This window comes from Diabrotica undecimpunctata, chromosome 10, assembly GCF_040954645.1.
Source record: "Diabrotica undecimpunctata isolate CICGRU chromosome 10, icDiaUnde3, whole genome shotgun sequence".
Lineage (NCBI taxonomy): Eukaryota > Metazoa > Arthropoda > Insecta > Coleoptera > Chrysomelidae > Diabrotica > Diabrotica undecimpunctata.
In genome coordinates this window covers 588,122-603,543 of record NC_092812.1, presented here as the reverse complement: position 1 = coordinate 603,543, position 15,422 = coordinate 588,122, and the positions used below count along the sequence as shown (strand labels likewise).

The 15,422-nt window shown below is 32.3% G+C and overlaps 1 long non-coding RNA gene across 1 annotated transcript; it reads left to right on the top strand.

The window, feature by feature from the left end:
* The first annotated feature begins 12,602 nt into the window (after positions 1 to 12,602).
* On the top strand, positions 12,603 to 15,218 carry LOC140452162 (uncharacterized). The gene is made up of 3 exons (XR_011952146.1): positions 12,603 to 12,841; positions 12,942 to 13,186; positions 13,246 to 15,218. It is a non-coding gene; the product is annotated as an uncharacterized lncRNA (long non-coding RNA).
* The last annotated feature ends 204 nt before the right edge of the window (positions 15,219 to 15,422 follow it).

Below are 15,422 nucleotides of genomic sequence, written 5' to 3'. Positions count from 1 at the left end.
GTACCTATCAGCTTGGTACCCGTTTCTTCTATTGTTTGAATCTCTTCCATTTCTTTCTTGTGTTTGTTCTCGTTTCGTTTCATTGGAGTTTCTTTTGTTGCTTGTGTTTCCTTTTTCATAATGCAACAGTGTCTGCACCTATATTGTGAATAACATTGTTTTTCTTTTTTATGTGCTAGGCAGTTTGTACACAATCCTTTTTCTTTTATCATCCTGTTCCGGTCTCTTACATTGAGTTCCTGAAATTCTCTGCAGTTCGGTACTCCGTGATCTCCGTTGCATATCACGCAATGTGTTCTTGGTTTCCTAAGAGATCCTCCTTGCTTCTCTTGTCTTTTTTCTGACTCCAGCAGTTCCAGTGTCTGAAATCTTCGCTGTAGGAATGTTTGTGTCGATTTGTACGTCGGTATCTCTCTACTGTCTCCAATGTGGTTTTCGTACAGCCTCCTAGTTTCATTGTCCCATTTCGTTATGATAATTCGGGCTATCAATGGGCTCCACGCTTCCGTGTCTGTTCCTAACCCTCCTATGGCTTCCAGACTTTCGTGGAAGGTGTCATGTAGTGATTTCAATGCTCTAGCAGAAGATTCCTTTACTTCCTGCGCTAGTAGCATCCTGTCTATTAATTTAAACAATATCATCCTTGGGTTCTCATACCTATCTTTTAGCATGTTCCAGGCCACTTCGTAGTTGGCCTCGGATATGTTTAAGTGTTGTATCATTCTGTTGGCTTCCCCTCTTACTTGAGTTTTTAGGTACTGCATTTTTTCTGCGTTTGATAACTGGTCGTTTTCATGTATTACTTTAGTAAACAGATCGTGGAAAGTTCTCCACGTTTCATATCTGCCTTCATACACAGGGATTTTTACCTGCGGCAATGTCACACCGTCCCTCCTCTGTGTGCTTTCTGGCCGTTGTATTCCTGGCCTTATTTTCTTTAAAACTTCCCTGACTTTCCTCTTTAGATGATTTATTCTCTCTACTTCTCCAATATCTGTAGCGTCCAGTTCCTCATTTACTGCTGCTTCAATCATTAGTGTATTCACCTTTTCCATGTATTCTCTTAACTCTGACTGCAATTCTTCATCCTCCTGCAAGTCTTGTTCATTTTCTGGCCGTAATAATTCCTCGATTCTTTGTTTTCTTATCTGTATCTCCTTTACTTTCGGTGCTTTTCCTCTTTTCAGCACCCTTCCATATTCTTCCAACAGGGTTTTCCCCTCAATGTATGTCTTAAATACCTGATCATAGTATTTTGTTTCAAAATATTTTTCTTTCGTTATACCCCCTTCTAGCAGCTTTTCGTGGTTATTTAAAAATTTTGCCCAATATTCTTCTAATTTTTCCTGTCTATCCCGGATGTATTGTTGATTTTTCCGAGATTGGGAATCCTTTTTTGTATTTGAAACGAGTTTCACTATTTCTGTTCCTATTTCCGCTTGCTTAACGTATAGACTCTCCATGATTATTTTAAAAATTTTTACATTCAGCGGTAAATATATTAGACAATACTAAATGTACGTTATGTATTAAATAAGTATACCTGTATTATAACACTTTCTTTTCTATCGGAATGTGCAATTTAGCGAAATATGAGTTTGACCTTGCCTGCTGTGCTATTCTTTGCATTGAGGTAGGTCAAGATGTAATCCACACACTCTTATAATGATATATATACATATATATATATATATATATATATATATATATATATATATATATATATATATATATATATATTGTTATCAAAATAAATGAAATTATTTGCTACGTAATTATTTTAATTTTTCGAAATAAAATATTTAATTGTAATTAAAAGCAAGCTATATGTATGAACGTTTCTTTTTTCAAATTGTCATACAAAATTACTGTTTAGTTAATTATAGTTGTGAATGACGTTTATTTTTGTTTTATCAATTCTCTGTATTATTTAAATGGTATGCATTCTAAAGTACATTATTATACGATTGATAGAGTGGAGATTGTTGTTCTAAATTGTTAAATTGTAATAAAAAAAAACTTGTTAAATTGTAAGATTGTAAAAGTTGGAAGATTTTGTAATTATTCAAAAACTTACGGTTTTTTGTGTTCTTAGACGTTGAGGATCCCTCGCTTCTGGTGGGTTCTGCAATCGGTCCTGTCCTTTGGCTGCTCTGCGGCTCTAGTATGGCTCTCGGCTTTGGTACTGCTCTCGGCTCTAATATGGCTCTCGGCTTTGGTACTGCTCTCGGCTCTAGTATGGCTCTCGGCTTTGGTACTGCTCTCGGCTCTAGTATGGCTCTCGGCTTTGGTACTGCTCTCGGCTCTAGTCTGGCTCTCGGCTTTGGTACTGCTCTCGGCTCTGGTACCGCTCTCGGCTCTAGTATGGCTCTCGGCTTTGGTACCGCTCTCGGCTCTAGTATGGCTCTCGGCTTTGGTACCGCTCTCGGCTCTAGTATGGCTCTCGGCTCTAGTATGGCTCTCGGCTTTGGTACTGCTCTCGGCTCTGGTACCGCTCTCGGCTCTAGTATGGCTCTCGGCTTTGGTACTGCTCTCGGCTCTGGTACTGCTCTCGGCTCTAGTATGGCTCTTGGCTTTGGTACTGCTCTCGTTCTCCCGGGTCTAGTGGTCTCTCTGCTACTGAGGGTGTTGCTGGCGTGGACTGTATAGGCTCTCTCAAACTTCCTTGAAGTATTCTGTTTCTCGATAGGACCATGAACAAATTCCCTTCGTTGGCTCAGTGAAGATGTTCGTTCTGTTGTAATGGAAACACCAAATAATAGTAGCAGAGTTTATTGTTGAGACGTACACTATGGGTGTAGACCCGGGATTACTTTGAGTAGAGACTGATGAAGTTGATCGTTGAAGACTATATGTTCGTTGAGTGAATATTGATTGAATGCTTCTCTAGTCAAGAGATATTAGTTTTATATAAATTCTATTTGGGTCAATATTTTTCGCGTACCTAGCGTGATATGTGTATTTAATTTATGTAAATTGTTTAACTTTGTCAGTACTTTTGACTGATGTCCAAATTATTATTTATAATTGACTAAATGTGTATGTAACCTAATTAACTACGTGTGTGTATTTAATAACAAATAGATTCATTCTGTCTACTGGGTGATAAAATTATACTGTCCAATTTCGGATATGAATTATGAAGATTTGATATTGGACAACTACCCCAAATCGTACATCCAAAGCATGACACTACCACGCACACAAGGTGAGAGAAGAACATCGGGTTTTGGAAATATCATTCACTACTTAAAGATAAAAAACAGCAAAAAACAAAGACAAAAATATATAGAGCAGCAATTAGACCAGTGATAGCATACGTAGCGAAAGTAATATGTCTTAGGAAAATAGACATAAAGAAAATAAAAATATAAATAAAAAGTAAAATATAAAGAAAAAGTAAGAATTATTAAAAGCAAAATGATAAGAATAAACAGCCCAATAAAGCCCGATCAAGGAGAATATAGAAGACTAATAAAGCATGAAATAAGAAATAGAAATATAACCGAAGGTGAAATTTATTAATCCACACAGACTGAGATGGTTTGGACACATACAAAGAAGAGAAAAAGATGCACTAATAAGGAAGATAACAAACCTGAAACCAGTAATAAACAGACCAAAAGAAAGACATGTTCGCATGTTTTAAATAACATTTTTGACGATTGACCATTTTTCATATAAATCCCACTAAAATATTTAATAATACCAGATACTTTAATTTTTAACTATCAACGAAAATCTAATATATGATTGCATGTATAAATTTAATGGTAATACGATATTCACAGATAGCGCCGCTAAGTACCTCTTTGTCGATAAAAATGTTTACATAATAAATATGTGTCATGTTTCAATGATATGTGTGGATTATGTTCTTGCAAATACCTAACTTTAATATTCCGATTGACACAGCGGAGCAGTAAAATATTATACATAAAGATGTTGTTAAAGATATCTTTGCTTATTTGGTCTACTAGGTATTTGATAAAATTACTGTCTACACAACTTGGCAACTCAGCCAATGGATATAATGATAGAAAACTGTAATTTATATTAGGGTTTGAAAATATTATAGTCATCATGTAGAAATCTACGATTAAGTTAAAAAAATTACCACAGTAGTATGCCGCAGTAGAGCCATCTCTAGGATCAGCAACAAATTAATCGAGGGTGAAGATCAACCTTAAAATGCTTTATATGTAACAAACTAAATTTTATATATACCATACCATATTAGTAATTTTCTTGCTTCACTTTTCAAATTCCCAAACAACTTCAGTTTCTTCTTGTTAAGAGGACTATGTCATCTACATAAATAGTATATGTATTGCTATTTACATGTGTAATTAATTTTATATTTGGTAAGGAAAGGTTTATCAAATAAACACTTATTTAAAAGGAGGAAAACTCAGTCATTTATTTTAAAATTGAATATAAAAAATACATATTTAGAAATAAAATGAAAAAGAATAGGCATATCTAACATTTTACAAGGATTCAATAATATATTTTCAGAATAAACAAATTCTAGTTGAATATAGGTACAAGAGAAAGACAGAAGATTACTATATAAATTCAAAACATATATAGTGAAAGTACAATAATAGAGTAGCAGTAGACAAGTACCTAGATAAAATAAACAATACACTGGAATCTGGCTAAATAGCATCTAACATAGCAAGACCAACAATTCATACCCAATTCATCATCACCAATCATTCAGGGCTCAATTAAACAACCAAGATGAGATATTACAAAAAAGAGTAAATTCCAATTGCACAAAACCTTAATACATCCAGTATTTACATATGGATCTGAAATCTGGTTACTTACTCAAAGTGAAGACAGCGAATTGGCTACTTTAGGCAGAACAATCTTGACATATATACAAAGGAGAAAAATAAAAAAGGCAGATGGAGAAGAATATATGACCCATTATGACCTAGTGTTAATTTTATGTAACACTTGCAGATGTATTTAGTCAGCTTTACATGAAGTTTCATTTTGACTACAATCACATAGATGAAGTTATAAAGCATTCAAAACAAACATAAGGAAGCCTTCCGTGCAAAGCCATACTGATAGTTGTTTTAGGTAGTGAGTAACTGAAGTCTAAACTAAATATAATTTAGAAGGTATCATAGAGCATAACATTTGTTTCAAGTAAGTGCTGCAAAAACCTTATTTTTAGAGTAAAACGCATATTTTTACAAGAAAACTGTTAAATAGTGCTTTTTTGTTGCTGTCTGTGAAAATAGTTAGTTTCTTTTTCTATGTTTGATAAAAACAGCTTGGGATAATTGTAAATTTACTTATATGTAACGTTAGGCTCTTTGAAGTATGTGTTGTTTTTCAACTTTTCACTAATATAAACATAGTTAACTTTTTGAAATTAATTAATTAATTTATTTATTTGTCTACGAGAAATTGCCCAATTTAAATACAATCCTATAATACAAAAATATAAAATCCGAATTACTCACATACATAGCATAATGGCAATAACTCATACAGGCAAGATATTAACTGCACTTTAAAAGTAGGTACTTTGCTTTTCAAAGCAATCCAACCTATCTGTATACTTATTAATTTGCAAACCCAGCCAGACCTAGATAGATAAGAATTATATCCATTGTTAGTTCAATGACATGTAATTAGGTTAATAGCCTGGTTTGTCTAGAAGCACATGAAGGTTAATTTTTCCTAACAGTTGTGGACTGAAACTATGGGAGTGCAATGGACTATACAGCATAGTTAGATCTTTGTTCATGCATCTGACCTGAAAAGTTACGATGTTGAGAGAACTTTCAATGTTAGGGTGATTGATTTGATTAACTGTATGGAGATTTTTAAATGAGATAAATCGTAGGACTTTATGTTGCTCTCTCTCGATTGAAATTAAAAGGATATAATATTACAGGAACCTTTAGGGGTGACACAATTCCTAAAACTTGTTCATTACTGAGAAAAAAAGAATTGACAAATTTGGAATGTGGATCATGGCATTTCATAAAGTGAGTAGACAATAACATTTTGGCTGCTGCATCTATAGCTTATGGTGCTACTCCTGTGGGAACTGTGGTCATATATAGTAAATAAGAAAAAAAATATGTAAAAATTCCAAGACCTAAAATCATTGCCAAATATTAATAATATGGGAGGAATCTATTTGATGGACCAAAACATATCTACATATAGAATTGGAATCCATTCAAAGAAGTGGTGGTGGTATATCTTCACATGGCTCATTGATGCAAGTATTAATAACAGATGGATACTCTGCAAGTACTACTACACCAAGATTTCCCAATTAGATTTCAGAAGATGTATTGCTTAGTCATATCTTAACAAATATACAAATGCATGGTGGAAGACCCAGTTCTCTGAAATTTAGTGTCTCGTTTAATAGAATATCAGACAACCTAAGGTGCGATGGAAACAATCACCTTTTAATAACTATATCTAACAACAAAAGATGTTGCTGTGAAGGATAGGGGTGTAGCAGTAGTACTCGAACAATTTGTAGCAAATGTGATGTCCTCATGTGTATTGACTGCAATAAATATATTTTTCATATGAGGACATTCTAGTTTTAATACAAATTTCGTTGTGTTTCTTAAGAATATATTTTATTTTAGCTACAATACTATAATGACCTAGCATTACATTTATGTAACACATGTTTTTTGTTAGTTAATAGATTTTTAGATTAAAAAATTGTTAATTTGTCTATTATTATACATTTTTAATAAACATATATTAGTTTCTTTAATACATACATTACAAAAAAAACTCGGGTCATAATGGGTTAAATTAACATTCATCAAAATAGGACCACATAATATGAGGAAAGATAAAATACTTTCCAAAATAAACAAATGTCAGATGGACATATAACACGAGGAAGACCAAAGATTAGATATAGGTAAGTAACAAATACTTAGAATAAGTCATTGAAATAGATTGGAATTGAGAAATAAGTATTCCTGAAGAGACCAAAACCCAAACAAAAAAGGTTGTCAAGCCAATGATTATGATCACATTTTGAGAAATAATTTTTTTTTTTTTATTTAACATCCAATGTTTATTGCAATCTGTCTCATTATAAACAATAAGCAATATGTATAATATATGTACAATAACATAGTGGGAAGCTGCCCAGTGGCGAGCACCCAGGTAAAAGATAACATAAATATAATCTATGATATATCAGCTAATTTGAACTTAACAAACAGAGTTTAATACAGGTAAACATCACTGACACACATATGAGAATTACAAGGCAAAAATACGAATTAAGGAAAGATTTAGAAAACACCTGAATAGAAACTTGTTATTTCACCGCACCATGACACTATGTTCTATTTTTCCTGATTTACTAGAGGTCCAAAGGGTCTGGTCGTTTTAATCTTCTTACGTGTGAAATGTTGAGCAGATCCGTGGCCAGCGGATTTGGATGGCAGGATAGTCTGTTCTTGTATACAGAGTTTACAGCAGATATTGCTTCGCAAACTGTTTGTAGCTGTAAATCGTGATGTAATCTGTGGTTCGTGATATACCAAGGGGCATTACAGATCTGGCGCAGTACTTTCGATTGGAAACGTTGAAGTTTTTGTATGTTGGTATTACTTGCTGTACCCCAGATTTGTGCTGCATATTGCCATACCGGTTTTAAAATACATTTATATATCAGAAGTTTGTTCTCCAGGCTAAGATTTGATTTTCGACTCATGTACCAATACATTTTCCTGTAGATTAAGCTGAGTTGAAGGCGTTTCTTCCAGATGTGGATGCCCCAATTAAGTTTGCTATCCAAATGGATTCCTAAGTATTTAACGACGTTATTAACTGGTAGTGGAGTGTTGTTTATAGAAACTGGTGGCGCGACACCTTTTTTTAAAGTAAACGTTATTTGTGTTGATTTTAAACTGTTAACTTGGACTCGCCACAGCTTAAGCCAGCTCTCTAGTTTAAGTAGGTGATTTTGTAATACCTGGGCTGCTTTAGTTGCTGTAGAATTTGAAGCCATGATAACTGTGTCATCGGCATATGTAGCGATTGTTGTATTGGTCGTCGTTGGGAGATCTGATGTGAATATTAAGTAGAGGGTGGGTCCTAGTATGCTTCCTTGTGGAACTCCGGAACAAATTGGAAACAGGTTAGTGATTTCCCCACCTCTTTTGACTTGAAAGAATCGATCTGTCAGGTAGGATCTTAAAAGTGAACTTATGGGATGAGGAAATATAGATTTAATTTTGGAGATAAGACCTACATGCCAAACTTTGTCGAATGCTTGAGAGACATCTAGAAATGCAGCAGTACAGTAATTTTTTTGTTCAAGCGAATTTCTGATAGTCTTCACCACCCTATGAATTTGTTCGATAGTACCATGTTGTTTCCTAAACCCAAACTGATAATTCGGTAAAACATTACTGTCATATAAAATAAGCTCCAGTCTTCTCAGAAAAAGCCGTTCAAATACTTTAGATATAATAGGCAACAAGCTAATAGGACGGTATGAAGATACTTCCGTGTGATCCTTATTAGGTTTTGGAATCAGAACAATTTGAGCAACTTTCCATTGGAGTGGAAAATAACCTGTTTTTAATATTGAATTAAATATATAAGTAATTAAACTTACGCCTTCGTTGGGTAGATTTTTTAGTACTAAACTAGATATTAAGTCATATCCAGGTGACTTTTTAATTTCCAGATTATCAATTATTTCTTTGATTTCAGATTTCTTAACAGGTTTAATAGGTGGAGCCATTTGATATGGTGCATTTACGACTTCATGGATAGCTTGTTCTTCTTCAACTGAGACTTCCCTCTGATGCGGTTGAAATACCTTGCATAGATGATTTGCAAAAGTATATGCTTTATCTATGTCAGTTTTAGCCCAAGTGCCATTTTGTTTCCTGATTGGCATATTCATTTGTTCGTTGTGTTTAAGTTTTTTTGTTAGTTTCCACAGCGAATAGTTTGTATCATCTGCAGGTGAGAGGTTCTTTAAATATTTGTTGATTCCACTGTCTTTATGTTGGATAAGTTTTCTTTTGAGTAGTCTGCAAGCTCTATTCAGATTTGTTTTATCTTCTGGATGCCTAGTGAGCTGCCATATCTTTCGCAGTTTTCTTTTTTCCAATATGAGTGTATTTATGTGTGTAGGATAGGACTCGGAATTGTGTTTGTAATAAATTTCTGGGGTGGACGTCCAAGCAGCTTGCTGAATAACTGTAGTTAAGTGAGCAACTGCGTTTTCTATGTCACTATCACTTTTAAGAGGCAAGTTTAGATTGATGGATGTTTTTATTTCTTCTCTATATCTGTTCCAGTTTGTTCTTTTATTAGAGAGTGTTAAATGTTTAGAACAGTTATGAATTTGGCTTTGTAGATCTATGAAGAAAGGGGAATGATCTGATGAGAGGTCAAATGAAGGAGAAATTTGGAGGTAGGTATGTGATATTCCTTTTACTATAGCAAAATCAATAAGATCAGGAATTTTTTGTCTATCAGTAGGCCAATACGTAGGCTCTCCAGTAGAGAAAGGAATTAAATGATTCTCATTAATACTTTTTAATAATTCTCGTCCACGTGAGGTTACGATTCTGGAACTCCATTTATGATGTTTGGCATTATAATCTCCAGCAGAAATGAAACGGTGTCCTAGCATCTTAAAGTATTCAGTAAAATGATCAGCTTTAATTATTTTATTCGGTGGACAGTAAACAGCAGATAGAATAATCGAGCCTTGTGAATCTTCGACCGACACTGATGTGGCTTGGATGTTAACTTTACTAATTTTATTTGTTTCATGATGCTTAATGTTATTTCTTATAATAATTGCCGTACCTCCGTGGGCTTTACCTAATGGATGTTGAGTTACATAGGTTGAATATTTGGGAATATGGAAATGGCTCTTATCAGTCATGTGTGCTTCGGAAATAAACATAACATCTAGATTATGATAGTAAATAAATGCTTTAACTTCGTGGAAATGAGAGGTTAAACCATTGGCATTCCAACAGCACATCTTTAGTTTAGTGTTGAAGGTTAAGCTTAGATATCAGAGAAATTATGAGATCAAACATCTTATCCATTCTTTCCATTAACTTATGTACAAGTAGTTCTAGATTATTTTGTATATGTTGAGGAGTTGTTGTTTCTATTATATGAGAAGTCTCATCTATGGTAGATGTATTTCTATTATCTCTTCCTGCAACAATTTTCGCATAGCTTGTAGTTGGTTGAGTGTTTGAAGGAAATTCTGCACGAGGTGGTTGACTTGCGTTTTTATCTCTAAGTGTTGGAAATTTTTTTTTCTGTAGCTCTTTGTATATTGAGCATCCCTTATAGCTGGCAGGATGATTTTCTAGACAATTTACACATTGAACATCTTTTATATTTTTTGGTTTTGGGCATTGAGATGATAGGTGATCGCCCACACATTTTACACAGCGCGGACTCCTGTGGCAATAATTGTGGGTGTGGCCAAAATTTTGACATCTTTGACATTGGGGTAGTTCCCTTTTCGGATGCGGTGGCTCGACTGTGACAATAGAGTTTAGTAATTTTGTAATATTATATATATCTTTATTGTTACTTTGAATAGCCAGTTCTATATTAAATAGTGGCAGATCTTTCTTTGTGCCTCTTTGCTTAATGTTGGAGATGTTCAGTGCTGTATGTCCGTGCGCTAGCAACGCTTTTTTAATGTCATCCGGATCTGTTGAAGGATGTAAATTACGTATAACAACTCGGAATCCACGGTTTTGTTTCAGTTGGTATGTATGGTACTGAGTATTTTTTTCTGCTAAAGATTTTACAATTAATGAATAGTTTTTGGATGAGTCAGCTTGAACTTTAATTTGGTTGTTAGCAAGACATTTTAAAGTATATTTACCTGGAGTTATCTGCTGTAGTAATTCCTGTAGTGGTTTGATACACTCAACATTTTGGATAAATATAGGTGGTGGCTGTTCATCTTTTTTTTCTTCCAGCATTTCATCCTCTTCATTAGATTTATCATTTTCAAGTGCCTCGTATCTGTTAGATGTAAGAACAGTTTTACTTAGCCAATAATCTTTGAGTGTAGCTTGTTTGGTGTTTTTCAATTCAGGACTATCATCGTTGCGTTGACGTTTCTTGTGGTGGACTGATACCCATTCACTACCACTTTTTACCTCTTCTGCATCTGTGGGATTTTTTTGTGGTTTCTCTATTTGAAAGTTTGATAATTTTGTTTGTAGATCGATGTTGCGTATTTTAGATTTTTTCTGCTGTTCATCTAGAGAGTTGTAACTGTCTTTTCGATTTCTTCCAGGTGGAGGAGTGCGGGCTAGGCAGGATTTTCTAATGGCTGGATTTATGTCCTCAATGCATTGGTAGCTAGTTGGTTCTTGGTTATCTAGTTGGTGATCCATAGTTTTCCACTAATTACAACTAGGAATTGTTAAGACATTCCGGCATATTTTGTTAATATACCGGACTATTTTATTTGTATTTATGTTAATAAATGTAGTAATTAAACTTGTATTAGTTCTTTGTTGGATAATTATAATAACATTGAACACAATCACTTTTTCGGTTGTTTTTAACTTTCTTGATAACAAATGGCTTATACTAATTATAGGTACTAATTACAAAAAGATAAGATAATTATACACAAGTACTTCTTCGATGCTTGTTTCCAACACGAAGGTTCGAACGAGACTGATTGAGAAATAATAGAAAAAAAAAACATTTAGTATGATATTCAATAGTATTCTCATTCTCATAAAAAAAATGGTTGAATAAAATGTCTCCTAGAATTTAACCATTGTTCCACATCATTAACATTTCTATTTACCAACACATCAACATTTTCTACAAAATCATCATCACCATCATTATTTTCCCTTAAACCCAGATTGTAAGGTAATGCTGTAGCACATATTATTGCAAGAGATGTATTTAATTTGGATTGTAGACCTTGTTGAAAACAAGGAAACTGTCTTTTTCAGGTTCCAAAATAGCTTTTCTACAATACAATATTTCTTGTTCTTATATGTGCACTATTGTATCTATTTTCTTGATCATTACCTAAAAATATACATACAGTGATTATACATACATACACTGATTCTAAACATGCCAGTGGGGGATGGCTTCTATGATTGTATCACAATCAGTGTATAAGTTTTTAAGTTCAACAACAATATCCATAATCTCCCTTCTATGACCAGAAAGAGCTACAATTCATTTAATGGAGCCTGCATAATGAAAATGTCTATTAACTGTACATTTGAAAAATGGGCAATCCCATATAGACGATTGCCCATTTTTCAGACTTGTTCCAGATGATTTTCTTCTATGTGATAAATAAACTCTAAAAATTCTTCAACTTCTTCATAACAGTCTAACATTTTTTTATTGTAATTAGAAAAACTAAATAATATATATTGGAAGTGAATTGGAAAAAATTATTATTCAAACATTAACCACAGTATAGACAACAACAGTATTCCCACTCCGCTTTGGCGCGAAAGTTCGCGCATTTTACTCGCGCAGACAGCGACGCCATTTTCTCTGGACTCCGAAAAATTTGACGGCTCTCATTGGTCGTTGGCCATTGTCATTTGTCATAGATAAATAATATAGAGGCCATTGTATTTGTTTACTTTTTGTGTATTTATAGATACAAATAAACTTTATACATTTTTTATTTCGCAATTACGTTGTATAAGTACGTCGATATGTATAAAAATAAAAACAAAAAGCCTTGCCACACTTGTGCAGCTACAAAGTGTTGTAATAATTCTAGGAAAAGTATTGTTTTCTTTCCAAAAGATGTTAATAGGTGAGTGTTAAATTAGGATTAAAATTGTGTATTACAGATGTTAAGATGTTATATTATTTATTAACGTTTCATCGTGTATTAAAAAAATGTTTGTATTTAGGCAAAAATTTGGTTAATGGCATGTGGACGAGAAGATTTATTGAATAAGGCAGAACGTTTACATAGAAGTCATCGTCTTTATGGTACTCATTTCGACAATAAGATGTTTCTGAATGACATGAGAAATCGATTACAACCTTCTGCAGTTCTCACAAACTTTCCTTTAACAGAGGGCTCATCAACTTTTGATCATACTTATTCTGCAGTAGTCCAAAACATGTCTTCCAAGATGTCCTATTAATGAAGGTAAATAAAATAAATAATTAAGATGTAACACATATGTAAGCTTTCTCTTTTTCTTTTAGAAGTAGTGAAAAGTTCAGCTATGGATATAGAGAAAAATGTTAGTATTAAACATAAACCATCCACTATAACTGTACTTCAGGATATTACTATTACTCCTGGTAAAAACAACATATTCCATGGAGAACCTGAACATGTAACTACACTTCCAGTAACACCAAGTTCAACTCAAGTGTCACAACAATTATCAATAAATACTCCCCGAAAAAATGTATTATGAAGTACAGTTATACAATTAAGGAAGAAAAACCATTATTTAAAAAATAAACTTCAGAAGTTATAGTCTACAGAAAAGAAGTATATTGACAATTGAAAAATTGAAATTTTATAACCTATTTGTGTGGATATTTAATAAAAAAATGTTTAAGAATTCCATAGTTGTGAAATATGTGGCATATACTCAAAAAGTGTAACCAATTTGTGAGATACTATTGTATATTCATATTTAACGGATATGAAAATAGAACTGGTGAGACATATGGTAATCTAAAAATGCCTACTGGTGATTTTATTAACTTTATTAGTATACTTGACTGTCTTTTTCACAAGAATTTTGACATATTAGCTGTACAGCCGAATATTATTAAAACATATGTTTCTCTATTTAGTACAATAAATTTTAGCCACCCTTGTGAACAATTTCCACTAAAATATTGTAGAACTTTATTTAGCTGTGTATGTTTGTACTATTCATTAAAATTCATGAAGAGAAATTTGAAACTGAAAAACATGAAAATATAACCAAAAGAAAAAATAATAAATTGATTATTTGGAAACATCAATAAAGCATTATTTACTTATTTATAACAATATAAAAAGTCAAAATACTCTTTTTTTATTACAGTGATCAGATAATATCGATTAATAATTAATATACCTATTTAGGGGTTTTCTTCACATTATCTTATGTTTTTAGTGAGATGTAACTAAAATATCTGATCATATTCCATAAAAATGTATTGATTATTACTTCTAATTAATTATATTGACATTAATCAAGATCAAGTAAACAACAATGTAAAATATCATTCAAAATCACATTTGAACAAAAGCAATTGTTTATAGAATAATCCATACTCCTAAATTCCTTTAGCTAATTTCTTTTCATATTCCTTTGGCATATTAATTGCAAAGCCGAATATTATTAAAATAAAATATTGTATAACTTTATTTAGCTGTGTATGTTTATAATATTCATTACAATTCATGAAGAGAAATTTCAAGACTGAAAAACATGAAAATATAACCAAAAGAAAAAATAATAAATTGATTATTTGGAAACATCAATAAAACATTATTTACTTGTTTATAACAATATAATAAGTCAAAATACTCTTTTTTATTACAATGAACAGATAATATCAATCAATAATTAATATACCCATTTAGGGGTTTTCTTCACATTATCTTATGTTTTTAGTGAGATATAACTAAAATATCTGATCATATTCCATAAAAATGTATTAGAGTGTTTCTTCTAATTAATTAATAATTAATTATATTGACATTAATCAAGATCAAGTAAACAAAAATGTAAAATATCATTCAAAATCACATTTGAACAAAAGCAATTAATTATAGAATAATCCATACTCCTAAATTGCTTTAGCTAATTTCTTTTCATATTCCTTCCCGTTCACTTCTTCAGAATTTACATTTCCATATATCTCATCTCAGAACTAATTATGGTTCAAATATAGGTATGATCTGACTTCTCATACATGCAAACCAGTGCTCATGAGATATAATTTGTATAACTTCTGAAATTTTAAACTACAAAATGATACTTTGTAAACTTAATGTGTACTTGTTTTATACATGTATATTTGATTTTTATCTGTAATTGTATTTATCTACAATGTATTTTTGTCTAATTTTGACAGTGGGTCTGTCACCTTTGTTATTATTAAATAAACAAATAAATGTAATATCTAATGCAACATGTAATAATAAATAAAGTTCATTTAAAAATTTATTTTTTATTTCCACAAATACATTCTTACCATTAACAGGATGACGCTACTTTTAGCACTTTGTACGATTCCGTTAGACGTCTAATGTACATCAACAAGGATTGTAAGAAAAAACTCAAAGAAAAATTGTGCTATAAAGTACAGTTATAAAATTATGGAAGGAAAACCATTATTTAAATAAAAAATTCAGAAAACATTCTGTACAT